This window comes from Sarcophilus harrisii, chromosome 1 (genome assembly GCF_902635505.1).
Source record: "Sarcophilus harrisii chromosome 1, mSarHar1.11, whole genome shotgun sequence".
NCBI lineage: Eukaryota > Metazoa > Chordata > Mammalia > Dasyuromorphia > Dasyuridae > Sarcophilus > Sarcophilus harrisii.
Window position 1 is genome coordinate 266116266 of NC_045426.1, and position 22972 is coordinate 266139237.

Here is a 22972-nt window from a genome sequence, read left to right on the forward strand (position 1 = left end):
GGGATCTCAAATGAGCCCTCCCTTCCAATTCAGACATTTTGTGATGGACTTAGTGGAAAGAGTAAAGCATTAAGAATGACTCCAAATCAAACTTGGCCAACTAGAAGGCTATTGATTGCTTTCAACTGAAATGGGTAATTAGTGAATAGAAGTTTAAAAAAATATATTCTAAATCATGGTTACTATAGCTTTTAATTGAGGTAACTAGTTTTAACATCCCATTACATGGATTTGGTACTTTTGCAAAGTTAACAGGTTTCTAAATAGTTCTGAATAGAAATGTTTTTTAATTATGATGGCTTTGTTGTAGGGCAGAGGGATCAAACGCCTCATTGCTGAATGAGGCCAGAGCCCAGTTAAAATTTAAGTCTTTGACAGTTTCATATGTTTATATTAATGTATCCCTTCTCATATGAGAATCCCTATCCTCAAGGGAATGTTAGGGAATATGGGACTCATCAACCCCTGGTTTTAAGCAAATGTAAATATACTGGTAATTTTTCATGCTTAATGTGCTAATGCTTTTAATTGTCTGCGGAGACAAAATTCCATGGATGTAATAAATGAGCAATCTTGTACCTCTCAAATATCTTTTCCCTGCTGGGGACACATGGCATCCTAGACAAGTATGTTTGAGATGGAATTGCTTCTTCTTTATGTCTGTTTTCTTTTGGTACGTGAAGTGGAGAAGTTGTGGTAGAACTGGGTGAGAAAGATGGAGAAACAGAAAGAGAAGGAGACAGAAAGACAGAGAGAGACACACAGACAGAGAAAGAGAGAGAGAGATAAACAGAAAAAAAAAGACAGAGACAAAAAGACACAGAAGCAGAGAGATAGAGAAAGGGAGAGAGACAGAGACAGAGAGAGGAAGAGAGAGAACATAGGGAAGAAAGAGTACACATGGTTTTGACTGAGTTGTACTGACCAGAGATAAAATATAAAATGGTTAATGAGCAGCTCCATTACAAATGTCCCAGGAAGCCTAAATACCAGTCTCTCAACTTATTGTAATCATTCTATGATTCTTTATTGCTTTTCCCTTTTTTTTCATGGGAATAAAGTTGCCTCTTCCTTATTCAATTCATGTTTTTACTCTGGGTACCTTGTTACTTTCTCCTTTTTCAAACAAGAGCCAAAAATAAAATTGTTCTTCAGGAATTGGTGGAGAAAGAATTGAAGCATTGGAAGACTGATTTTTATACTAATAAAAGAGTTAGCCATAAGATAATGAACCTAGGAAGTACTTTAAGCAATTGGTTAAGATTCCCAACCCTGTGGCCCCAACTTAGTGGTACCATGCAAGCTATTGTAACAAACAATTAATTCTTCCCCAGTTTGTCTGAAATTGTTCTGTCTTTTTTGGCACAGTAATATTCCATTACATTAATATACTGCAATATGTTTAGCTAGTACACAATCAATTGACACACACTTTCAGTTCTTTGCTACTACTAAAAGTACTGCTGTAAATAGTTTTGTATATATGAAAGGCATATATATTAAGGTAGCTTGTTGGCTCAGTGGATATAGTGCCGAGCTAAGAATCAGAAAGACCTGAATTCAAATCTAATCTCATACATTTACTAGATTTGTGACAGCAGACTACTCATTTACTCAATCTCTGTTTGCCTTAATCCATTGGAAAAGGAAATGGCAAACTACTTCAGTATTTTGGAGTCATAAAGAGTCAGATATGACTGAATAATGATATAGAGGAATTTTCTCCTTGGAGGTGCACCTTCTGTCTATTTTTGATGTTAGCAATTTTTGTAATATAATTCCAAATTATTTTCCAGAATGAGCAGAGTAATTCATATCTTTACTAACAATGCATTAATATGCCTGTCTTCTCATAGTCCCTGCACCATTTATAATTTTTATCTTTTGTCATTTTTATCAATCTGAAGAATATGAAGTAAGATCTCTGAGCTACTTTAATTGTATTGAAATGTCAATATACTTTGAGAAAGCTTTGTTAGGGTGCCAAAAGAGAAGTGTTGTGATAAGTCCAATAAACAACTCATCAAAATCCATGAGAAGATGACTATGAGAACTTATTTTAGAGGATTTAGAAAGACACTATAACTAGTTCCCTCTGGACAGGGATTTATTAATCCTGCTCCTGTGAAGTCTGAGCCAGCAGTGATTGAATAGGCCTAAATAGCTCATCCTCAATGGGGCAGGGCCAATGGCTATAGGCTTCCATCAGCTTCACTCATTGTAAATAAAATAATTTCTCTGCTTATTGTGGGCCAAATCCTCTTTTGACAAATTCTTTTGATGATAACAGGACGGTTTAGTGGAAAAAACCTTGGATAGCTAATCGAGCACTTGGAATCACAAAGTTCATGACTTAGTTATATTACTTACTAATTGGATGATATTGGGCAAGTAATTTTACCTCCTCACTATCCTGGGAAAAAATATGAAGGTTTCAATATTATCCCATGGGAAGTGAAGCCTAGCAAAAAACTTTGAAGTCAAAAGACCAAGGGTCAAATCTAGCCTTTAATGAATCTTAATTATGTGACTTTGGTCAAAACATTTCATTTCCTAAGTCTTGATTTCCTAATCTGTAAATCGAGAAAGTTGGACTAGCTGGCTTTTAAGACTTTTTTTTTTAGCTCTAAATCTATGATTCCAAGGTCCATTTCAGCTTGAATTTTCTGAAATAAAAAAAAGTCTTTGTTTTTGAAAGGTTTTTTTAATCTATAGTCATTGATCCACTTGTTTTAATCAGTTTTGATAACCCTGTGAAGTAGCTCACAGAGTTATTATAAAGAAGGCAGTTAAGGAAAATTGTAAAGTGGTGTATAAAATGTGAGCCATTATTGATATAAGATTCCAGCTCAGAAAGACAGTCCCTTGTAGCATGTTGTAATGGGATCTGACTGCTGCATGGGTATTTGTCTGTGCTGGCATGTCACATGGATGAATGAAACTAATGTTGACAAATAACGAATGTGATTAGGTGTGGTAGAGAAATCCATTCCCAATTTGTGGCTTAATGTAGTTTCATCTTCTTGCCAAGGATAGCTCCTGGCTTGATTTTGTTCATCTGGATGCTTTTCTCTGAGAAAAAGGGTGTTCCCTGAATTTGAATTCTCTTATACCCGAAGCCCAATTCTGTCAAATCCTTTGAAAACACCAGTATGGAAGAATTTAAGGATTGCTTTTGTCAGTTCCCAGGAAAGAGGAACACAAGCGACCAGAGCTTTCTCTGTAGTTGTGTCTGTGTCTGGTCAGAGGACAAAAGTGTGAAGTGACTATAGGATTCTGGTGACCTTCTACTACCCTTACAAGATCTTCTTTGTCAGCATTTTCTTTGACATTTTGGTATTGTCTCTATCAGTTTATATACCTTGTATCATAAAACTATAGATTAAGATCTGGAATGGACCATAAAAGTTGTCTGATCCACACTCCTCTAAAGGAAACTAAGGTCTAGAATTAAATGACTGGCTCACAGTCATACTGATAATAAGTGGTAAAGCCAATTTTGGGACCAGGTCCCAAGATCCAAAATCTACTTCTCTTTTCACTGTATCCCAATTAAAAGTGATAAAATCTGAAGTATTTATCCCAGGATATATGAAATATATGAAACAATAATCTTGTTCCTACTCCTATATCTAGAAAAAAAAGTATTGTCCTTTATCCATGTTCATAATGATAAATCTGCATTATATCCAGGGCCATTTCCAATCATCCTGATTTCTATATATCTGGCTACTGGACCCAGAGGGTTCTGGAGAGGAAAATGAAGCAGGTAACTTTGCCCAGCCCTCCTTAATAAAATAAATTCTTAAATAAAATTCCCTTAAATGGTATGGGATCCCCTCATTGATGTCATGGTCCTCTTCAGAAATGAAAGACAAACAACAACAATAATGATAAATCTAAATGGTTTGTTGTTCCCATTCTTAGACCTATCTTAAGTAACATCTTCATATCCAAATGCTTTCTAATGCATTTCAAACTTCTCATTACAATTTACTTGTCCTGTATCTTGTTCTCTTATTGTCTTTCCAAATTTTTGTTCTATTGTGTCTGACTTTTCATGACCCCATTTGGGGTTTTCTTGGCCAAGAGAGAGGAATGGTTTTCCATTTCCTTATCAATCTCATTTTACAGATGAGAAAATTGAGGCAAACAGTGTTAAGTATCATGTCCAGGTTACGAAACTAATAAGTGTCTGAGGCTGGATTTGAATTCATGAAGCTAAGTCAGGATTCCTGATTCTAAGCCCAGTGCTATATCTATTGCACCACTTATATGCCATTTTCCCAGTACTGGTGAAACATTACTATCATGCATGATTTAAAGAAATAGCTTCAAGCAATTTTAGTTTCTAGGTGCTTTATGCTAAGATGGATAGACTATGCATAAAAACAAAGATGTTGATAATTAGAAAGCTAAAAGCAATAAATGGCCATCAAATGCTTCCCACCAACCAATGCTTTTTCTGTCTCTTATTCCTGAGTCCTGCTTTGGCTCTTGCCTAATTCCTTAATTTCTCATTCTTGGGTTACCCATTACAAATACCCCTCTCTCTTCTCCCTTGCTTCCCCAAGCCAGTGAAGACCAGCCCCATCAACTTCCTCAAATAGTGAAACCTGACTTAGTCAGTGTAAGATAACTAAAGCTAATAATGTCTTAGTGTCATAGGATTTTAAAGACAAGACCTTAGAAGTTATCTAGAGGCAAGGTGGTGTTAAAGAAAGAACACAGGATTAAAAAATAATAATAATTGACATTTATATAGAACTTGAAAATTAGCAAAACTTTTCATATGTTATCTTGACCAAGTGGCATACTGGATGGAGTGCTAGACTTGAGAATCAGGAAAGCCTGGGTTCAAACCCTCTTTGAGACAATTACTAGCTATGTTAATCTAGGAGACAGGTAGGTGGCTTAGTGGATAGAACACCAAATTTGGAGTTGGGAACAGTTGTGTGACCCTGAACAAGTGCTGTTGGCCTTAAACTATTAGAGAAGGAAATGGCAAATCACTTCTGTATATCTGTCAAGAAAGTCCCATGAACAGTGTGGTACTGGGTCACAAAGTTGAATAACAAACTATGGTATCCTGGGCAAAGTTTTCTATGCCTCAGTTTCCTCAACAAAAAAATGGAGTTGAAAAATATGAGGTCATGTATTTCTAGCTCTATATCTATGATCCTATCATTTAATTACCCTATGAAGTAGTTTTATAGGAATTGTTAACCTTATTTTACAAATGAGAAAATATACCCCGAAAGATCAAGTAATTGTTCCATTGTCATATAGATACTAAATAAGATTTGAACTTAGGCTTTCCTCCCTCTGAGTCTATCATTCTATCTAATATACCCTGTTTACTGCCTGTTTTTCCTGCCTTTATAACATCTCTCCAATATACCTTCTCTCCTCCTAGCATAGGCCTTTATCCTTCATATCTAAACTCTTGAACTATTGAATTGGCTTGCAAATTGTCCCTTCTCTTTCCTTATTTTTTTAATTTTCCCCACTTATTGTAAAACAATTGTACATGTACATTCATTTTTTGCATATTTTTATAAGAATCATGGTAGAAGAGAAAAACCAGAACAAAAGCAGAAAAGACATGAGAAAAAAAAACAAGAAAAATGGTGAAAATAATATGCATTTATCTATATTCAGTCTTCCTAGTTTTCTCTCTAGATGAGAATAGGACTTTCCATCCAAAATATATTAGGATTCCCTTGGATCACTGAACTGCTGAGAAGAACAATGTCCCTCATAGCTGATTATCACACAATCCTGCTGTTTCTGTGTACAATGTTTTCCTGGTTCTGTTTGCTTCACTTAGAATCAGTTCATGTAAGTCTATCCAGGCTTTTCTAAAATCAGCCTGCTCACTAATTTTTTATAGAACAATAACATTTCATTACTTTCATATACATAACTTATTCAGCCATTCCACAATTGATGAGCATCTGCTCATTTTCCAAATTGGTCCTCCTTTGTCAAATCTCTCTCTCTCACTCCAGTTCTTCCTTCCCCCAGATGTCAAATAGGTCTAACTTTGTCATTTCCCTAAAGACAGCTAAGTGACACAGTAGAGTGAGGAAGGCTAAGCCTGGAATCAGAAAGGCTTGAATTCAAATACAGCCTCAGAAACTATGGGTCCCTGGCAAATCATTTGACCTCTGTCTGCCTCAATTTTATCAACTGTGAAATGGTAATAATAATAGCCCCTATCTCCCAGAGTTATTGTAAATATCAAATAAAGATTAAATTTATAAAGCACTGAGCATAGTTCCTGGGACATAGTAGGTGATTAATAAATGCATATTTTGTTTTCCTTTCTGTTATTCAATAAATTCTAGTGACTATAACTTCCAGGATAAAATACAAAATTCTCTGTTTGATCTTTAAGGCCCTTTATGATATGGCCCCTTTACACCTTTCCAGGTTTCCAATACCTTCTTTTCCATCACAAAATTTATTATCCAATAACACTGTATCCTTGCTGTTTTTTCATATATGACTATATATATTATATAATAATACTACTACATTTGTATACTATGAGTATACAAACTTTATGTCTGACTGTGGGACAGTTTCATTGGTTGTTGCTTAGATTTTTCCCCTCTGCTCTGGCATTCTTAGCTTCCTTCAAGTCTCAGTTAATGTCCTTCATTCTTCAAGAAACCATCATCAAATTAGCATTTATTAATTGTCTATTATGTATCAGGCTAAATGTTGGGAATACAAAAGACAATCTCTGCCCTCAAAGAGCTCACAATTTCATAGGAGAAACAAGAAGTAAACAAATATATACAAGCAATTTATATACAGGATAAATGGGAAGTAGTTAACAGGAGGAAGGAAATATTGAACTCATTCTCCTTAGGCAACTTGTGTATACAAGGGGAAAATGTTTGAGTGCATGTTTTTTGCTCCAATTGTTTTTTCTATATTTTTTCAGTAAGAACCTCTTTATAAAAGCTAGTGGAGTTCAATTGGCTAAGTAATAATGGAGGAACAGGCGTTACAGTGTTAGAATTCACAATCTCTCAGAGATACTCCTGAGTGAAGAAGTATCAGTTGACCTCCAGGAAGTTGGCTTGTCAATGCAAGTGGAAATTGGGAGAGTGGCTACAGAGAGGGTATTACATATAGATCAGGAAACTGAAGTAGAAAGAGATGACTTTTCCATAGTCACACAGCCATTAATGGGAGAAAAAGTATTAAGATTCCAATATTATGATTTTAGAGCAGTCAGGTGGTAAAGTGGATAGCATTTCAGTCTCAGATACTTACTAGCTATGTGACCCTAGGCAAGTCACTTAGCCCTGTTTGCTTCAGTTCCTCATCCATAAAATAAGTTGGAAAAGGAAATGGCAAACCATTTCAGCATTTTTATAAAGAAACTCCAAATGTGATCATGAAGAGCTGGAGATGATTGAAAAGTGACAGAGCTGAAGTTATGACTCTAAGACCAGTGCTGCATACAGCATACTAAATTTGAGCATGTTATAAATCTCAAATAACCCAAGTATCCTTAATAGGATTTTTTAATACCTATATTAAAGGTATCCAAGTAATGGAATACTATACAAACTTTAAGTTCTCTGTCAGAGAATTTGGAACAGATGGTTCTCCTCTTCCCAAAATAATACTATAATATTTCTAATACTATGTTCAAAATAAGGGCTACAACATGGTTAACTTAGTTTAAAAAACAAACAAACAAACCCAACTCATCAGGTCCAGCAACCTCAAATTATTTGGAAATAAATAATGCATCAATTATTGTCATCATAATTCTGAAATTTCTATTCTTGAAGACTAACCCATGTGCTAGTGAAGAACTTAAAAAAAAATCCTGTTATATGTTTTGTTTTCACATCATATTCATTTCTTGATATTCTTCATTTCCAACAAACCCTTCCTTGTAACAACAACAAAAAATTAGACAAAATCAGTTAATAAGGGACTGCATGCAACATTTTGTACCTATAGATCCTCCCTTCTCTACCAAAAGGAAGAACTCATAAAAATGTCGATTTCAAGTTGAAGGGACCTTAAAGATTATCTTTTATAATTAATTTTTTTTAACAGATGAGAAAACTGAGGCCTGAGGAGATTAAATGATTTGTCCTTGTGTAAATAGGTAGAAAATGGATGAACCAGAAGTCCCTTAAACCCTTCTGTTTTGGAGCCAGGATGCACCTCTTAACTAAACTGACCAAATCTAGGAGTGGAGATGTGTGGCTGGGAAAACCCAGGCCAAAGGCCCTTCAGCTTCCTCTCTGGTCAGTCTTCCTATTCAGCTGGGTGGAGAAGATTTGGGAAGGATTGTGACTAATGCCCCATGTCTACACCGAAATTTCATATATAGCCATTTGGGAAGGAAGCTAGGAGTGTTTAGGGCAAGTTAGCTCTCACAAATAATTTCTTTCCCAAATCTGAAGAGCTATGAAAGCCTGGAAACATTGCACATTTTTATGCTTTTGAATGTCATGCTTTTCCCCCCCAGACAAGCCCTGTAATATTTAAATTGTAAGTCACTGTCAACTCAATGGTCAAATTATACATAAGGGAGTTGTACATGATGAATAACATACTAAAATCTGCTATTAATTTTTTCATAATCTTGAAATTATCATTGTAGAAACTGAACACACTGAATTACACAGACACAGAGTATAAATTTACCCTTGGGCTTATATACATGCATAACTACATTTTGATGGATAGATGCAGAAGAACAAAAATTTCTGCCATTTCCCCATATAAAATCCAAGGAGTTGCTGAGGTTGAGATGGAGAATTTTCTCAAAATGGCACTCCTTTTCCTGAAGAGTCTTGGGAATAGAATTAGTTGTACAAGTAGGAAAAAAAGACAGCTGCTTGCACAGTGGGCATACAAAAAGCCAGTGTGACATAATGATAGAGGATTGAATTTGGCATGAAGAAGACTTGGGTTGGAATCTCATCTCTGGAATTTTCCTTCCTATCATAGTTAAGTTACAAGCTCTATTTGCCTCAATTTCCTCATTACTAAAATAGAGATAATAATGACTATTATCACGAGAATCAAATGATATAAGATAGGTGGAAGATCTTGGCAGACTTTAAATATATTGACCTCAGAGACAAGAAAATCTGAGTTCAAGTTTTACCTTTGATGCATACTGGCTCCATTGCCCTGGGCAGTTGTTCAAGACTATAAGTTACATAGCAGTTATTCACCTTCATTGGCAGAAACAATTTCCTCACTGAGAGTTTCCTAGACTGATAAAATCACAGTTCAGGACTGGATAGATGTCAGAAATTGCTAAAACTCTGGGAAGGTTATTCCACAAAACCCCCTCTTTCTGTCTCCTTACATATGATATCTGTATATAATACTGTAATTATTCCATTTGACATTATTTCCTTTAGAAACTTTGTTAAAATGTAAAGTACCCTTAGAAGTAAAGCACCTTCATCTTATCAGTCATTTGTGTTGTTACTCAACTATTTCACTAATGGCTGACTCTTCATGACCCCATTTGAAATTTTCTCAGCAAAATACTAGAATGCTTTGCCATTTTTTTCCCTCAGCTCTTTTAGTAGATGAGAAAACTGAGGCAAACAAGGTTAAATGACTTGCTCAGGCTCACAGTTACTCTTTGAAACTGCCTTTGAACTCAGGTCTTCATGATTCCTGACTCAGTACTCTATCCACTGGACTACCTAGCTGCCCTTTAGTCATTCATATGTCAATATAAATGAATTTATCATATCCTTTTTCTGAAGGCATTTTTAATGGAGAATTAGAGAGAACAATATATAGTTTCATCTAAGAAATAAGAGTTTCACATCTAGTTTTCCTAAAGTTTAGCTAAAAGGAATACTCAATTACCATATAAGCCTTCAAGATAATGAATATAGATTAAACAGATAGCCTTCAATTCAGCCTAAAGAATTTAAAGAAAATTCAGAAAGCAAAATATACTCAAAGTAGTTTATAAACAAAATCCAGAGAATGCATAGTTGGGACTAAGATTTAGATTCTTTACTTCCTTATATTTTCAATTCTCCTCATTGCTCCTCTAATAAGAGAGGCAGACAAGAGGAGCCCATAGAAAATATTGAGGAAATGAATACAGATAGATATGAAATAGAGATATTTAGCTATAAAGACACATCTAGCTAGCTAGCTGTCAGTCTGTCTACATGTCTATTTTTTTCCTCCAAGAAGCACACTCCAGAAAATCCCTCTACAAGGCCAATTTATTATTATTTTTTTTTTGTTTTTACATTTTAATTTAGGAATGTTTTAATCTGGTGTCTCCTACAAGGCAATCCCAAGGCTAGTGATACACAGGGAATCTCTTTTCTCCTTGTTAGAAACTAGATGGGGTAAAAATGCTGCCTAAGTGACCAGTGCTCCCCCTTTCTCACACAGGAAATTAGGATGAGGGAACGTTGTCCATGACCTTCACTTCCACACTTACAGTAGATAACTTCATGTCTACTGTTGCCACAAACTTCTGCAAGAAATCTGGTAATGTTTTAGGAGCTGTTCTCTGTTGAGTTGACAAAATTTTCCCTCAGTATTTATCCTCTCAGACCACTTGAAAAAACTCATTTAACTCTTCTGTTCTTCTGGCCCAAGGGTGCCATTATTTGTACTGTGTTGTGGGAAGATACCGTTACTAAGGATTTCTCTCAACCCCTACAACCCAAAGACACTGTGCTGTCAGGCTGGCCTGTCTTTAGAATAGGAAAATCCAAAACAGAGAGAGACAGAAAGAGACAGAGATTGAGAGAAACAGAGATATAGAGACAGAGAGAAAGAAAAACAGAGACAAAGAGTCAGAGACAGACAGAAAGACTTAGAGAGATAGAGACAGAGATAAAATCAGAGGATGAAATAGATAATAAGAGAGAGAGAGACAAAGATAAAGAATCTGCTCTTATGTTAGCTTGCTTTTATAGATCACAGAGAAAGTCAATTTCTTGGATGATAATTCATCCTCTTGAGTGCCCAGTCAGCTAAATATCTTGGAAGTTGCCCCAATCACTAAAAAACAATTAGGAATTGTTTATATGTTCTAACAAGTCACCAATGGACATGCCTATTTTTGATTAAAAGATATGCTCACATTGATCAGGTAGGACCCTCTGGTCAACCTCATCTATGCTAAAGCACATGTTTGTAAGAGGAAAAGAAATCTTATTTTCAATAGGAAAAAAAAAAGCTTCTAAGAGATTTTTAGGTTACCTAAAATACAGAAAAAGGTCTCTTGAGATAGAAAGGATTTGAAATTCCTGGAAGAAACAATAACAAGCTGCTTTCTGGCTTGAGAATCCTCCCCTGACTCTATCAATAAATGAACCAAACTGCCAATCAATCAATCAAGAAGCATTTATTAAACACATATTATAGTATGTACCAGACACAAGGACAAAAATGGCATCCTTGCCCTCAAGGAGCTTATATTCTATTAGTGTAGACAAGTTATACATGTCTAATTATATAAAGAATAAAAGCCAGGCAGAGTACAGGGAAAATCTAACTTAGATTTAGGGGACCAAACTTGGAATCTTGGCTCAAGTACCTATTAGCTGTGTCATCATTAGCCCATCATAGTTGTGTGGGACAGCTAACCTTACCAAATTAAAATTAGAGACCCTCAAAATTAAAAAAAAGCAAAAAGGATTTATTATGATCTCTTGAAAAAAGGCAACTCCCAACACACAAGCTGCAAAGACAGGATTTATATAGACCCTAATGTGGAAGCCTTCATTCCTTCTGACCTATTCTCCCATTGGCTGAGGTAGTTCAAGTTTTACCATCCTGACCAGTGATATCTGTAACACCCTTGTGATAAGCTGTATTACAATTACAGGAGGCAGACAGGGAGTAGTATGAGTCCACTTAAAGTTATGTGCAGGAACCAAAGACCATAGGCTAAGACCACCAAGAGGTATTAAATGGTAAAAACCAATTTTCTGATGTTTTTGGCAATTCCCTTCACTACCTGTCCATTATCATCAATTTTCATATAGCAGGTGAATAAATTTAATTTCCCACAATCTAATACAGTGCTGGAGTACTGCTTCTTTAATCTGAGTAGCTTAATCTGCTAACAAATACTGTGCTTTTGCTATCTGGTTGTAATTATTTCAATCATGGCCTGAAGTCTAATGAGTTATTCCATATATAAATTGGAATTCTTTACCCCCAACTCTCATCTGGTTTCATCTCTCACTCTAACCATTTGCATCTCCAGTCATTGGAATAGGTAACTTTTAACAAATAAAGATGTCTATCATGAAAGTCAGCAACAATAGAAATCCTAAAAAGAACAGACAGATATATGCATCTAGCAACAGATAGATAACTAGGCCAAATACTCACTTACCTACTTATTTAGGATATTATGACCACATATTTTTAGATTGAAAAGCGTAAGATCTTACATTCTTAAATTGTGCTCATGGCTTCTACTGACCATTTGCTCTGATTATAGAAATTCATTGTAAGAGAAAAACACAGGGACATGATTATAATAGCATCAAAACTGGTCCTTCAGGCTTCGGCCCTAGAGCACATATATGACAGGATAAAGCATACTTAGCTCAGTTTGACATTAGGTAATTGTATGCAGTAACAATTCCATATTATACCCAGACTCAGGAATAATAAGGTGGGTTCTTATTCAAAGGGACACCATTGGGAAACTGAGTCAGAAGCATCCTACCTTAAGTGGATGTCAACATTGTCCTCCCAGCTCTTGCCCAAATATTAACCTCCACCTCTAATATTTCAGGATCACATTCCTCTGCTTAGTTGTTGTGGCATCTTTCAAATGGTGGGTAATGACTTCATGATCCATCAGACAATCATACCTGAATTCAAACTCCAAATACTATCAGTTACAGTCTCAAAAGATTTTATTTCAAGTAGCAAGTCTTATTAATCAAACTTCGGGTGAATTTAGCTCTCAAGGATCACATATACTAAATAAGTATTTACTTTAATCTTATGTTGATAACAGTAAGAGATTCAGCCTAGAAAGTTCACAGCTTATCTTCATATATTAGGAGATGGTTTTAAATTCAACATTACACAAATCATTTTCAAAATGTGTTCAGGTATTAATCATGTTCAAAGGGACAAAGACATAGACCACTGTTCTCATAATCCCCCTAAATAATGAAAACAACTTTAAGATGATACAATCCAAACAAAACTCACATAGAATATAGAATGTACTGCCCTGAATACACATTAAATAACCTTATCAGAATTAACATTAATATTTTCTGCATAAAAACTGTTCATTCAACTTCTTCCAATTGAGAAGTCCCTCTAAACTTTTCTGGAAACATAAATAAAAGATACACCACAAATACTGTTAAAATTCCCCAAAGCTCAATTAATTCCCCCCCACACACACCAAAACATTCCTAATTGCCCTGGTGCAAAATCAATTTTAGAGGTTATAAATTGTCCTTAACAGTTCATTCTTGAGGTTCCTCCATAGGTCCTTTAATCCTAGTGTAATGAATCCATCCCTTCTCATGCTCTGGACTGCAGTCTTGATTATGGAACTGCAAACTCCAAAGGTGTTATCTGATCCAGCAATTCTTGCTTCCTAAGGGCTGAAAGGGAAGAGGACACTGCCAGTATATAATTCCTGGAAAACTTATCCTTTGTTTCAAAAGAGGGTATTTTCCTTTCTCCTCTCAAATAAAATAAACCAAACAGCATCTCATATTGTCTCAGATCACTTCTAGGGACAGTTTTAATTCTTTAACAAAGCAATAAGGAAACATTTGATCCAAGGCAATTTAATCTCTTAACATAGTAATTCGTTTCTTAAGAATCTGAATTATTCTTTCCACTTTCCCTGATGAGGGCAGATGCTCAGGTATAGGGATTTGTTACTCAATTTGCAATCTCTCCCCATTATTTCTCATAAAACCTTAGAAGTAAAGTATGTTCCATTGGTAGAAACTATTGTTTCTACCAATCTATACTTAGTACAATTTGTTCCATTGTATTTCACTAATCCCTCTTAAGGCATCAGAGATCAGGGAAAAGATTCCACTCATACTATCAAATGGTCCACTATAACCAGAAAACTTAGTTTTCCCACTGGTGTCATTTCAATAAAACCTAACTTGAATATTCTGAAGCCAGGCTCCTTCCTTCCAGAGGGACTTCTCCTCAGGATCTTCTTATTTATTTTTAGATATATTACACACCTTTCAGATACAATTTGTTTTGCAAATCCCTATCTGCCAAATTTTCTTGCTTTTATTTCTTTATTAAAGGGAGAAAGCAAAACAAACCTGATATACCTATCAAAGTATAGGTAATATCTAAATATCCAACAGGATTGACAAAGTGTTAAAGCATAGCTCATATACTTTTTACAAATTGTCCAATATACAATTTAGAAAGCAACATGGTACCTTTCATCTGATTAGGAGATAAAAACACATGACCTCTAGGTAAGTTACAAGAAAACTTTCTTTTAATACCCATTTTAAACTTAAAATCAAATCAATACAAATTTAAATTTCTAGAAACAATACTTCAAGATCAATGCACACATGTTTCTAAAATCTTATTCCCAAAGCATTAATTGAAAGTAATTTTGATCATATAACATTTAAATTTAAACACACAAATTTAGGTCACCTTTGTGGATGGTCAAAGGATATGAACAGACAATTTTCAGATGATGAAATTGAAAATATTTGCACTTATATGAAAGAGTGATCAGAGAAATGCAAATTAAGACAATTCTGAGATACCACCACACACCTGTCAGATTGACTAAGATGACAGGAAAAAATAATGATGAATGCTGGAGGGGATATGGGAAAACTGGGACACTGATGCATTGTTGGTAGAGTTGTGAATGAATCCAACCATTCTGGAGAGCAATCTGGAATTATGTCCCAAAAGTTATCAATCTGTACATACCCTTTGATCCAGCAGTGTTACTACTGGACTTATATCCCCAAGAGATACTAAAGAAGGGAAAGGGACCTGTATGTGCCAAAATGTTTGTGGCAGCCCTTTTTGTGGTGGCTAGAAAGTGGGAAATGAATAGATGCCCATCAATTGGAGAATGGTTGGCTAAATTGTGGTATATGAATGTTATGGAATATTATTGTTCTGTAAGAAATGACCAGCAGAATGAATACAAAGAGACTTGGAAAGACTTACAAGAACTGATGCTAAGTGAAATGAGCAGAACCAAGAGATCATTATACACTTCAACAACAATACTGTATAAGGATATATTCTGATGGAAGTGGATATCTTCAACAAAGAGAAGATCTAATTCAGTTCCAATTGATCAATGATGGACAAAATGAGCTACACCCAGAGAAAGAACACTGGGAAATGAGAGTGAATTGTTTGCATTTTTGTTTTTCTTCTCAGGTTGTTTTTACCTTCTGAATCCAATTCTTCCTGTGCAACAAGAGAACTGTTAGGTTCTGCACATTATATTGTATCTAGAATATACTATAACATATTTAACATATATAAGACTGCCTGCCATCTAGGGGAGGGTTGGAGGGAGGGAAGGGAAAAGTCGGAACAGAAGTGAGTGCAAGGGATAATGTTGTAAAAAATTATCCCATGCATATGTAGTGTCAATAAAAAGTTATTAAAAAAAAAAAGCAAAAACAAAATGTGTGCTCTTTACTAAATCCATGTGATAGAGAAGGGGGAAATATTTTATCTCCCTAAATTTCCCAAGCCACATAGGGATAGACCACACTTTTACAAGACAAACACTTTTAAATTCCAAATGACCAGATCTTTTTCTTTGTAATTCAGCTAAGAGAAGCATAGAAAATAAAATACACACGCACACACACACACACACACACCGCGCGCACACAGAGTACTTCTAAATATCTGCTTAAGTTCTTTCAGAAGAGGGCCATGAGGAGAGGAAATAGACAATAGTTCTAAACCAATATGCTTCTCATTCTCAGCCCTTCCTTGGGGCACAGGTGAGGAGAGGAGTTCCAGATCGTGGTCAGCTGGGGGGGCACACAAATTGTCCTGTACTTAGAAACCACAAGGCTGCATACTTACTCTCCTCAGTATCAAAAGGCTCCTTTGAATTTACATATAATTCAATTGTTGACAGACCCAGATCTCAGGGAATTAGCACTTTGACCAGAAGACATTTCCTCTGAGTGAGGAGCCTACCCAAACAATACAATAGTATTTAATCATTTTATTTTTGTCCTTCCCTGTAAATTTTGGTACTTCATTTCAATTCTTCCTAAAGGGCTATCTTCCAAGGACATAAAATAGATTTTTAGATCCAGCAAACTTAGATTGTTCTTTCCCATGGTTCACAGTATCTTGTCCTCTTTGATGGATCTCACCCAATCTTACCAAAGAAAATTGATGCACTCTTATGGACTCCAACCATTTAGAGTTTCCCAAACTCTAAGGGAAATTAGACACTCTTATGGACTTGAACTGATTAAAGTCTCTTGATCCCATTCATTCAAGTGGCTCACCAGTTCTTGTCAAAGGGAAAGTATTTTTTATGGGCTCCACCATCACCAATTTTTTTGCTACCTGGATTGTGTACACAACTTACCTGCTTGATTCCAAACTTTTCTCCGCTGGCTTTCATCTTATACTGAATTAATCCCCTATCCTTGTTAGCCTCCTTACTTTCATTTTTGCTTTCTTTGAGTGAATCCTTTTGGGAATTTACCCAATCAGAGTGGGAGTTCCCAAGCTGAGTCCAAGAATTACTGGAGAACTTTCTGGATGGTACCTGTCCGAGGATTCAGTACAGGAGACACTCCTCACAAACAGGAAATATTCCTGAATAAACCTCCAAAGCTCCAAATTAAAATCAGAGATCCTTAAGGTAAAAAGCAAAAAGGATTTATTATTTCAAAAAAGGGCAGCTCCATACAGACAAGGTGTGTCAAAGCAAAGTACAAGCTGCAAACAAAGGATTATATAGACCGTAAGTGGCAGCCCTCACCCCCCTTCTGATCCTTTTTCCAATTGGCTAAAGGAGTGCAAGTTTACATCCTAATGTGGAAATCTACCCAGAGATTAAAATCTACCCAGAGAAAAAAAAATACTAGCTAATGACACACTCTTTACCATATTAGGAATTTAATACTAACTGTGGTGAAAAAGGCAGGAAGAATAGGAAGGAAATGTAAGTGAACACCTGGCTTTTGGCTATAGCACAAATAATAAGTTATAATTAGGGTATAGATCAAGGACATATTCTTAGGAGAAGTTTTTACTCAATTTATCCCATTCATAGTCACTTAAAACTTTTGAGGTCTCAGCTTCCTTCTTTGTAAGGGGAAAACAATACTTGTCCTGTTTTTGCAAACCTTAAAGTATACCACCCTAAATATATTACCAATAATTTGTCTGTAAGTATGGCTTTAGGAGCCAGTCTCTTGGACCATATGACTAATTTAGCTAGCTAATACTTTCCACAAATATTTGTGAGGACTTTGTTCCAGGATCCATGCTAGATTGTATTGAAAGCAATGTGAGATGGTCTTCAGTTTGTCAAAATGTAGGGAATTTAATTAACAGTTCAATGTAGGGTTGTGCCTGAATTTAAGATTCCTGAAGAATGCAATTATTTTATTTAGAATCTAAAACAATTGATGCCTTAATACTTTAAGTACTTAATGCTTATTGTGGGCAATTACATTTGGGAAATATTGAAAAGATGGTGATTTGAGAGGTAACCTAGGTTGTAACTTTCTCCCACTAGATCAAATGGGAAGACATGAAGGGGAAAAAATTGGCAGTGGTGAAGAAATATATAAAAATTGATGGGATGTTATTGTGAAGTGAGAAATGAGAAATATGAAAAGGCATATGAAAAGCAATGGGATGTTATTATGAAGTAAGAATTGAGAAATATGAGAGAAATCCTGAAATATTTCATTAAATTGATACAGAGTGAAATAGGCTAAACTTAAACAATATACATGATGAATGTAACAATGTAAATAAAAAGATCAATAGAAAGAAGCTGAGTTTTCAGAAACTGAAAAACAGCACAGTAGCAACAACAACTAGATCCTAGAGAATGGATATTAAAACATATGTAGAGGTATGTGGGTGATACAGTGGATAGAGATCAAATAAGATAGTAATTATAAATAACATAATACCTGGAATATAACAACCACCCTATAAATACTTATTCCCTTCCTCTCACTTTTCTTCCCTCACTCCCTATCTCCATCAAATCCTTCTAATAATTACAAAGGAAACAAATAGGTTATTTTATATTGAAATATAACATTTCACGATTTCATATTGAAATAGTTATTAAAATATGTTTGGAAAAAATTTCAGGATCCCAGATTACAAACTCATGCTTAGGGATCTTTCTAGGCTCCTCTCTGTTCTTAGAAGTGTTAAACTGAGAAAGAAGAAAATAATTCTCTCATGATCCTTTGGACTGATTTCCATCAGAGACTAAAAGTGTGACTCTTCATAAGAATGTCCGTCTGAGTGACATGTAAAACCTCATTAATCCAGAGTTCCATGAATTAGTATATCACATTTTTAAAGATGTATAATTTTATTTTGCAAACCCCAAGTGAACTAATTGTTACAAAAGACTACAAGGAACAGCTTGGTGAGCCTTGCCTGTAGATTAGAATATTGTTCAATTAGCATATTTCACTTTGTCGGTATGCAAATAGATGTTAATCCTATTAGCACCACTAATTTGCCTGACCATATTCTTTGTTTTACAAAGCAAGCTTCAGTGCTGCCCCCTCAGACTTTTTGTGACATTTGAATTAATGATGTTCTCTTCCAGAATAGCTGTCTCAAGTGTGGAGACTGTAACTAAAGGAGAAACCAGACCACCCCTCTGGTTGAGGGCCAGTCTATACTGACTACTCATGGCTGGTTTAGATTTTGAAGAGATTTCAAGGCTGTATGAAGTTAGGGCGCTCCTCCCTTCCTCTCATCCTATCTGGTTAGAAGCTTAGGTCTTAAGTACACAAGCCACATCTTCTTTGTGGTGTTCTGTGGTATTTCATTTCTCTACTTATCATGAATAGTCACTTTGGTTTGACTCTCCAATAAAACATCAGCCTATTTTATTTGACTGTCATGGGTTGATAAATGCAGAGAGAGACAAATCCCAAAAGCAATCTAATATTTACCTGGTGGAGTTCAAGATAACCTGCTCTTTTCAATGGATGAGGGAGGAAGGAAGGAGAGATGAAAGAAGAGGATATAGCAGTAACCTTGAAGTTTCAGGGGGAAATAGCACTAGAGCAAATTAAAAAAACATGTCCTATCTCACATTAATAAATTTATGGACCATGTTATTCCCAAAGGTGGTGGAAGCTGAAAATAACCTCAAAAAAAAAAAAAAAGGTTTAGATAACCTATTATGGATCTGTCATCCATTGATTTATGAAGGCAAAGGAAAGTATTTGGGAGATATCACTAACCTTTGGAATTGATCATAAGGAGATCAACCACACTTGTTCTTCCTCATCCTTTTCTCCCAAGTAAAACCAACCCAGTCCCTCTCCACAACAAAACAATTCCCAAAACAAACAAAACCAAACCTACAATTACCAAATCTTCTCTTAGAGCTATTATCAGAGACAGAATGATAGACTGCTTGGACAATGGGGCTGACCAAGTGTGATGATGGTTTCAACTGACAATGGTTGTCACTATGCTAATTGAGAAGGGAGATAAATAAAACCTGCCCTCTTACCTCTAGGGAGTTTGTAACTAGCAAGGAAGATAAAACAGTGTGGCAATTCAACAGCTCTCTAGCAGGCATTTATTGGGATTTAGGCAAAAGCTAGAGGTCTAGTCATGGAGTCTGGAAGGCCTGCATTTTTTGTCTGTAACATTTATTAGCAGTGTGACAGAGGAAAGATAGCTAACTCTAGGCCATTCTCCAAGATTATAAATCACAGAAAAGTTATAGATTTGTATTGGGGAATGGTCACAAGAGTTTTCCACACTGACAGTATTACAAATCTCTCTTCCCTCTCCAAATATTACAAGCCTGGATAACACTGAGCATGTCCCACCATCAGAAATTTTCTAACTAGAACTGTGATTTCGTCCATTATAGAAAATTGTCTGGTAAAAGAAAGGTGTCCACCAGTAGAGATCATTACTTTCTCTGTACCTTTTTTTTTTTTTTTTTTTAATAGCCTTTTATTTACAGGTTATATGCATGGATAACTTTACAGCCTTAACAATTGCCAAACCTCTTGTTCCAATTTTTCACCTCTTACCCCCCACCCCCTCCCCTAGATGGCAGGATGACCAGTAGATGTTAAATACATTAAAATATAAATTAGATACACAATACGTATACATAACCAAAACATTATTTTGCTGTATAAAAAGAATCAGACTCTGAAATATTGTACAATTAGCTTGTGAAGGAAATCAAAAATGTATGTGGGCATAAATATAGGGATTGGAAATTCAATGTAATGATTTTTAGTTATCTCCCAAAGTTCTTTCTCTGGGCATAGTTGGTTCAGTTCATTACTGCTCCATTGGAAATGATTTGGTTGATCTCGTTGCTGAGGATGGCCAGGTCCATCAGAACTGGTCATCATATAGTATTGTTGTTGAAGTATATAATGATCTCCTGGTCCTGCTCATTTCACTCAGCATCAGTTCGTGTAAGTCTCTCCAGGCCTTTCTAAAATCATCCTGTTGGTCATTTCTTACAGAACAGTAATATTCCATAATATTCATATACCACAATTTATTCAGCCATTCTCCAACTGATGGACATCCATTCAGTTTCAGTTTCTAACCACTACAAAGGGCTGCCACAAACATTCGTGCACATACAGGTCCCTTTCCCTTCTTTATAATCTCTTTGGGATATAAGCCCCGTAGTAACACTGCTGGATCAAAGGGTATGCACAGTTTGATAACTTTTGAGCATAGTTCAAACTACTCTCAAAATGGTTGGATTTGTTCACAACTCCACCAACAATGCATCAATGTCCCAGTTTTCCCACATCCCCTCCAACAATCATCATTATTTTTCCTGTCATCTTAGCCAATCTGACAGGTGTGTAGTAGTATCTTAGAGTTGTCTTAATTTGCATTTCTCTGATTAATAATGACTTGGAGCATCTTTTCATATGACTAGAAATAGTTTCAATTTCTTCATCTGAGAATTTTCTGTTCTATCCTTTGACCATTTTCAATTGGAGAATGAGCTTGATTTTTATAAATTAGAGTTAATTCTCTATATATTTTGGAAATGAGGCCTTTATCAGAACCTTTGACTGTAAAAATATTTTCCCAGTTTATTGCTTCCCTTCTAATCTTGTCTGCATTAGTTTTGTTTGTACAAAAACTTTTCAGTTTGGTATAATCGAGAATTTTCTATTTTGTGATCATAATGATCTCTAGTTCTGCTTTGGTCATAAAGTCCTTCCCCTTCCACAGGTCTGAGAGGTAAACTATCCTGTGTTCCTCTAATTTATTAATAATTTCATTCTTTATACGTAGGCCATGAACCCATTTTGACCTTATCTTGTGTAGGGTGTTAAGTGTGGATCAATGCCTAGTTTCTGCCATATTAGTTTCCAATTTTCCCAGCAATTTTTATCAAACAGTAAGTTCTTATCCCCAAAGCTGGGGTCTTTGGGTTTGTCAAAGACTAGGTTGCTATATTTGTTGACTGTTTTATCCCTTGAACCTAACCTATTCCACTGATCAACTAATCTATTCCTTAGCCAATACCAAATGGTTTGGTAAGCTGCTGCTCTATAATATAGTTTTTAGATCTGGTACAGCTAAGCCACCTTCATTTGATTTTTTCATTAATTCCCTTGAAATTCTTGACCTTTTGTTTTTCCATATGAATTTTGTTGTTATTTTTTCTAGGTCATTAAAATAGTTTTTTGGGAGTTTGATTGGTATAGCACTAAATAAATAGATTAGTTTAGGTAATATTGTCATCTTTATTATATTTGCTCGCCCTATCCAAGAGCATTTAATATTTTTTCAATTGGTTAGATCAGACTTAATTTGTGTGAAAAGTGGTCTGTAATTTTGCTCATAAAGTTTCTGATTTTCCCTTGGCAGATAGATTCCTAAATATTTTATATTATCAATAGTTACTTTAAATGGAATTTCTCTTTGTAACTCTGACTGTTGGATTTTGTTGGTGATATATAAGAATGCTGATGACTTAAATGGGTTTATTTTATAACCAGCAACTTTGCCAAAGTTGTGGATTATTTCTAATAACTTTTTAGTAGAATCTCTGGGGTTCTCTAAATATACCATCATGTCATCGGCAAAGAGTGATAATTTGGTTTCCTCATTGCCTATTCTTACTCCTTTAATCTCTTTCTCAGTTCTTATTGCTAAAGCTAGCGTTTCTAATACAATTTTAAATAGTAACGGTGATAGTGGGCAACCTTGTTTCACTCCAGATCTTATTGGGAATGGTTGCAGTTTGTCTCCATTACATATGATGCTTACTGATGGTTTTAAATAGATGCTGCTGATTATTTTAAGGAAAAGTCCATTTATTCCTATATTCTCAAGTGTTTTTAATAGGAATGGATGTTGGATTTTGTCAAATGCTTTTTCTGCATCTATCAAGATGATCATATGGTTTTTGTTAATTTGGTTGTTAATATGGCCAATTATATTGATAATTTTCCTAATATTGAACCAGCCCTGCATTCCTGTATAAATCCTACTTGATCATAGTGTATTATCCTGGAGATGATTTTCTGTAGTCTTTTTGCTAATATCTTATTTAAGATTTTAGCATCAATATTCATTAGGGAGATTGGTCTATAATTTTCTTTCTCTGTTTTCAGCCTACCTGTTTAGGTATCAGTACCATGTCTGTGTCATGAAGAATTTGGTGGACTCCTTCATTCCCTATTTTATCAAATAATTTATATAGCATTAGGGCCAA

General features: G+C 35.4%; 1 long non-coding RNA gene across 2 annotated transcripts in view; it reads right to left on the reverse strand.

The window, feature by feature from the left end:
- LOC116421062 overlaps positions 1-22972 on the reverse strand; it is a 36168-nt gene that overhangs the window by 3494 nt on the left and 9702 nt on the right. For both annotated transcript variants that reach the window (XR_004231382.1, XR_004231381.1), the window contains one exon: positions 16616-16888. This is a non-coding gene — a long non-coding RNA (uncharacterized LOC116421062). The remainder of the gene's footprint in view (positions 1-16615; positions 16889-22972) is intronic.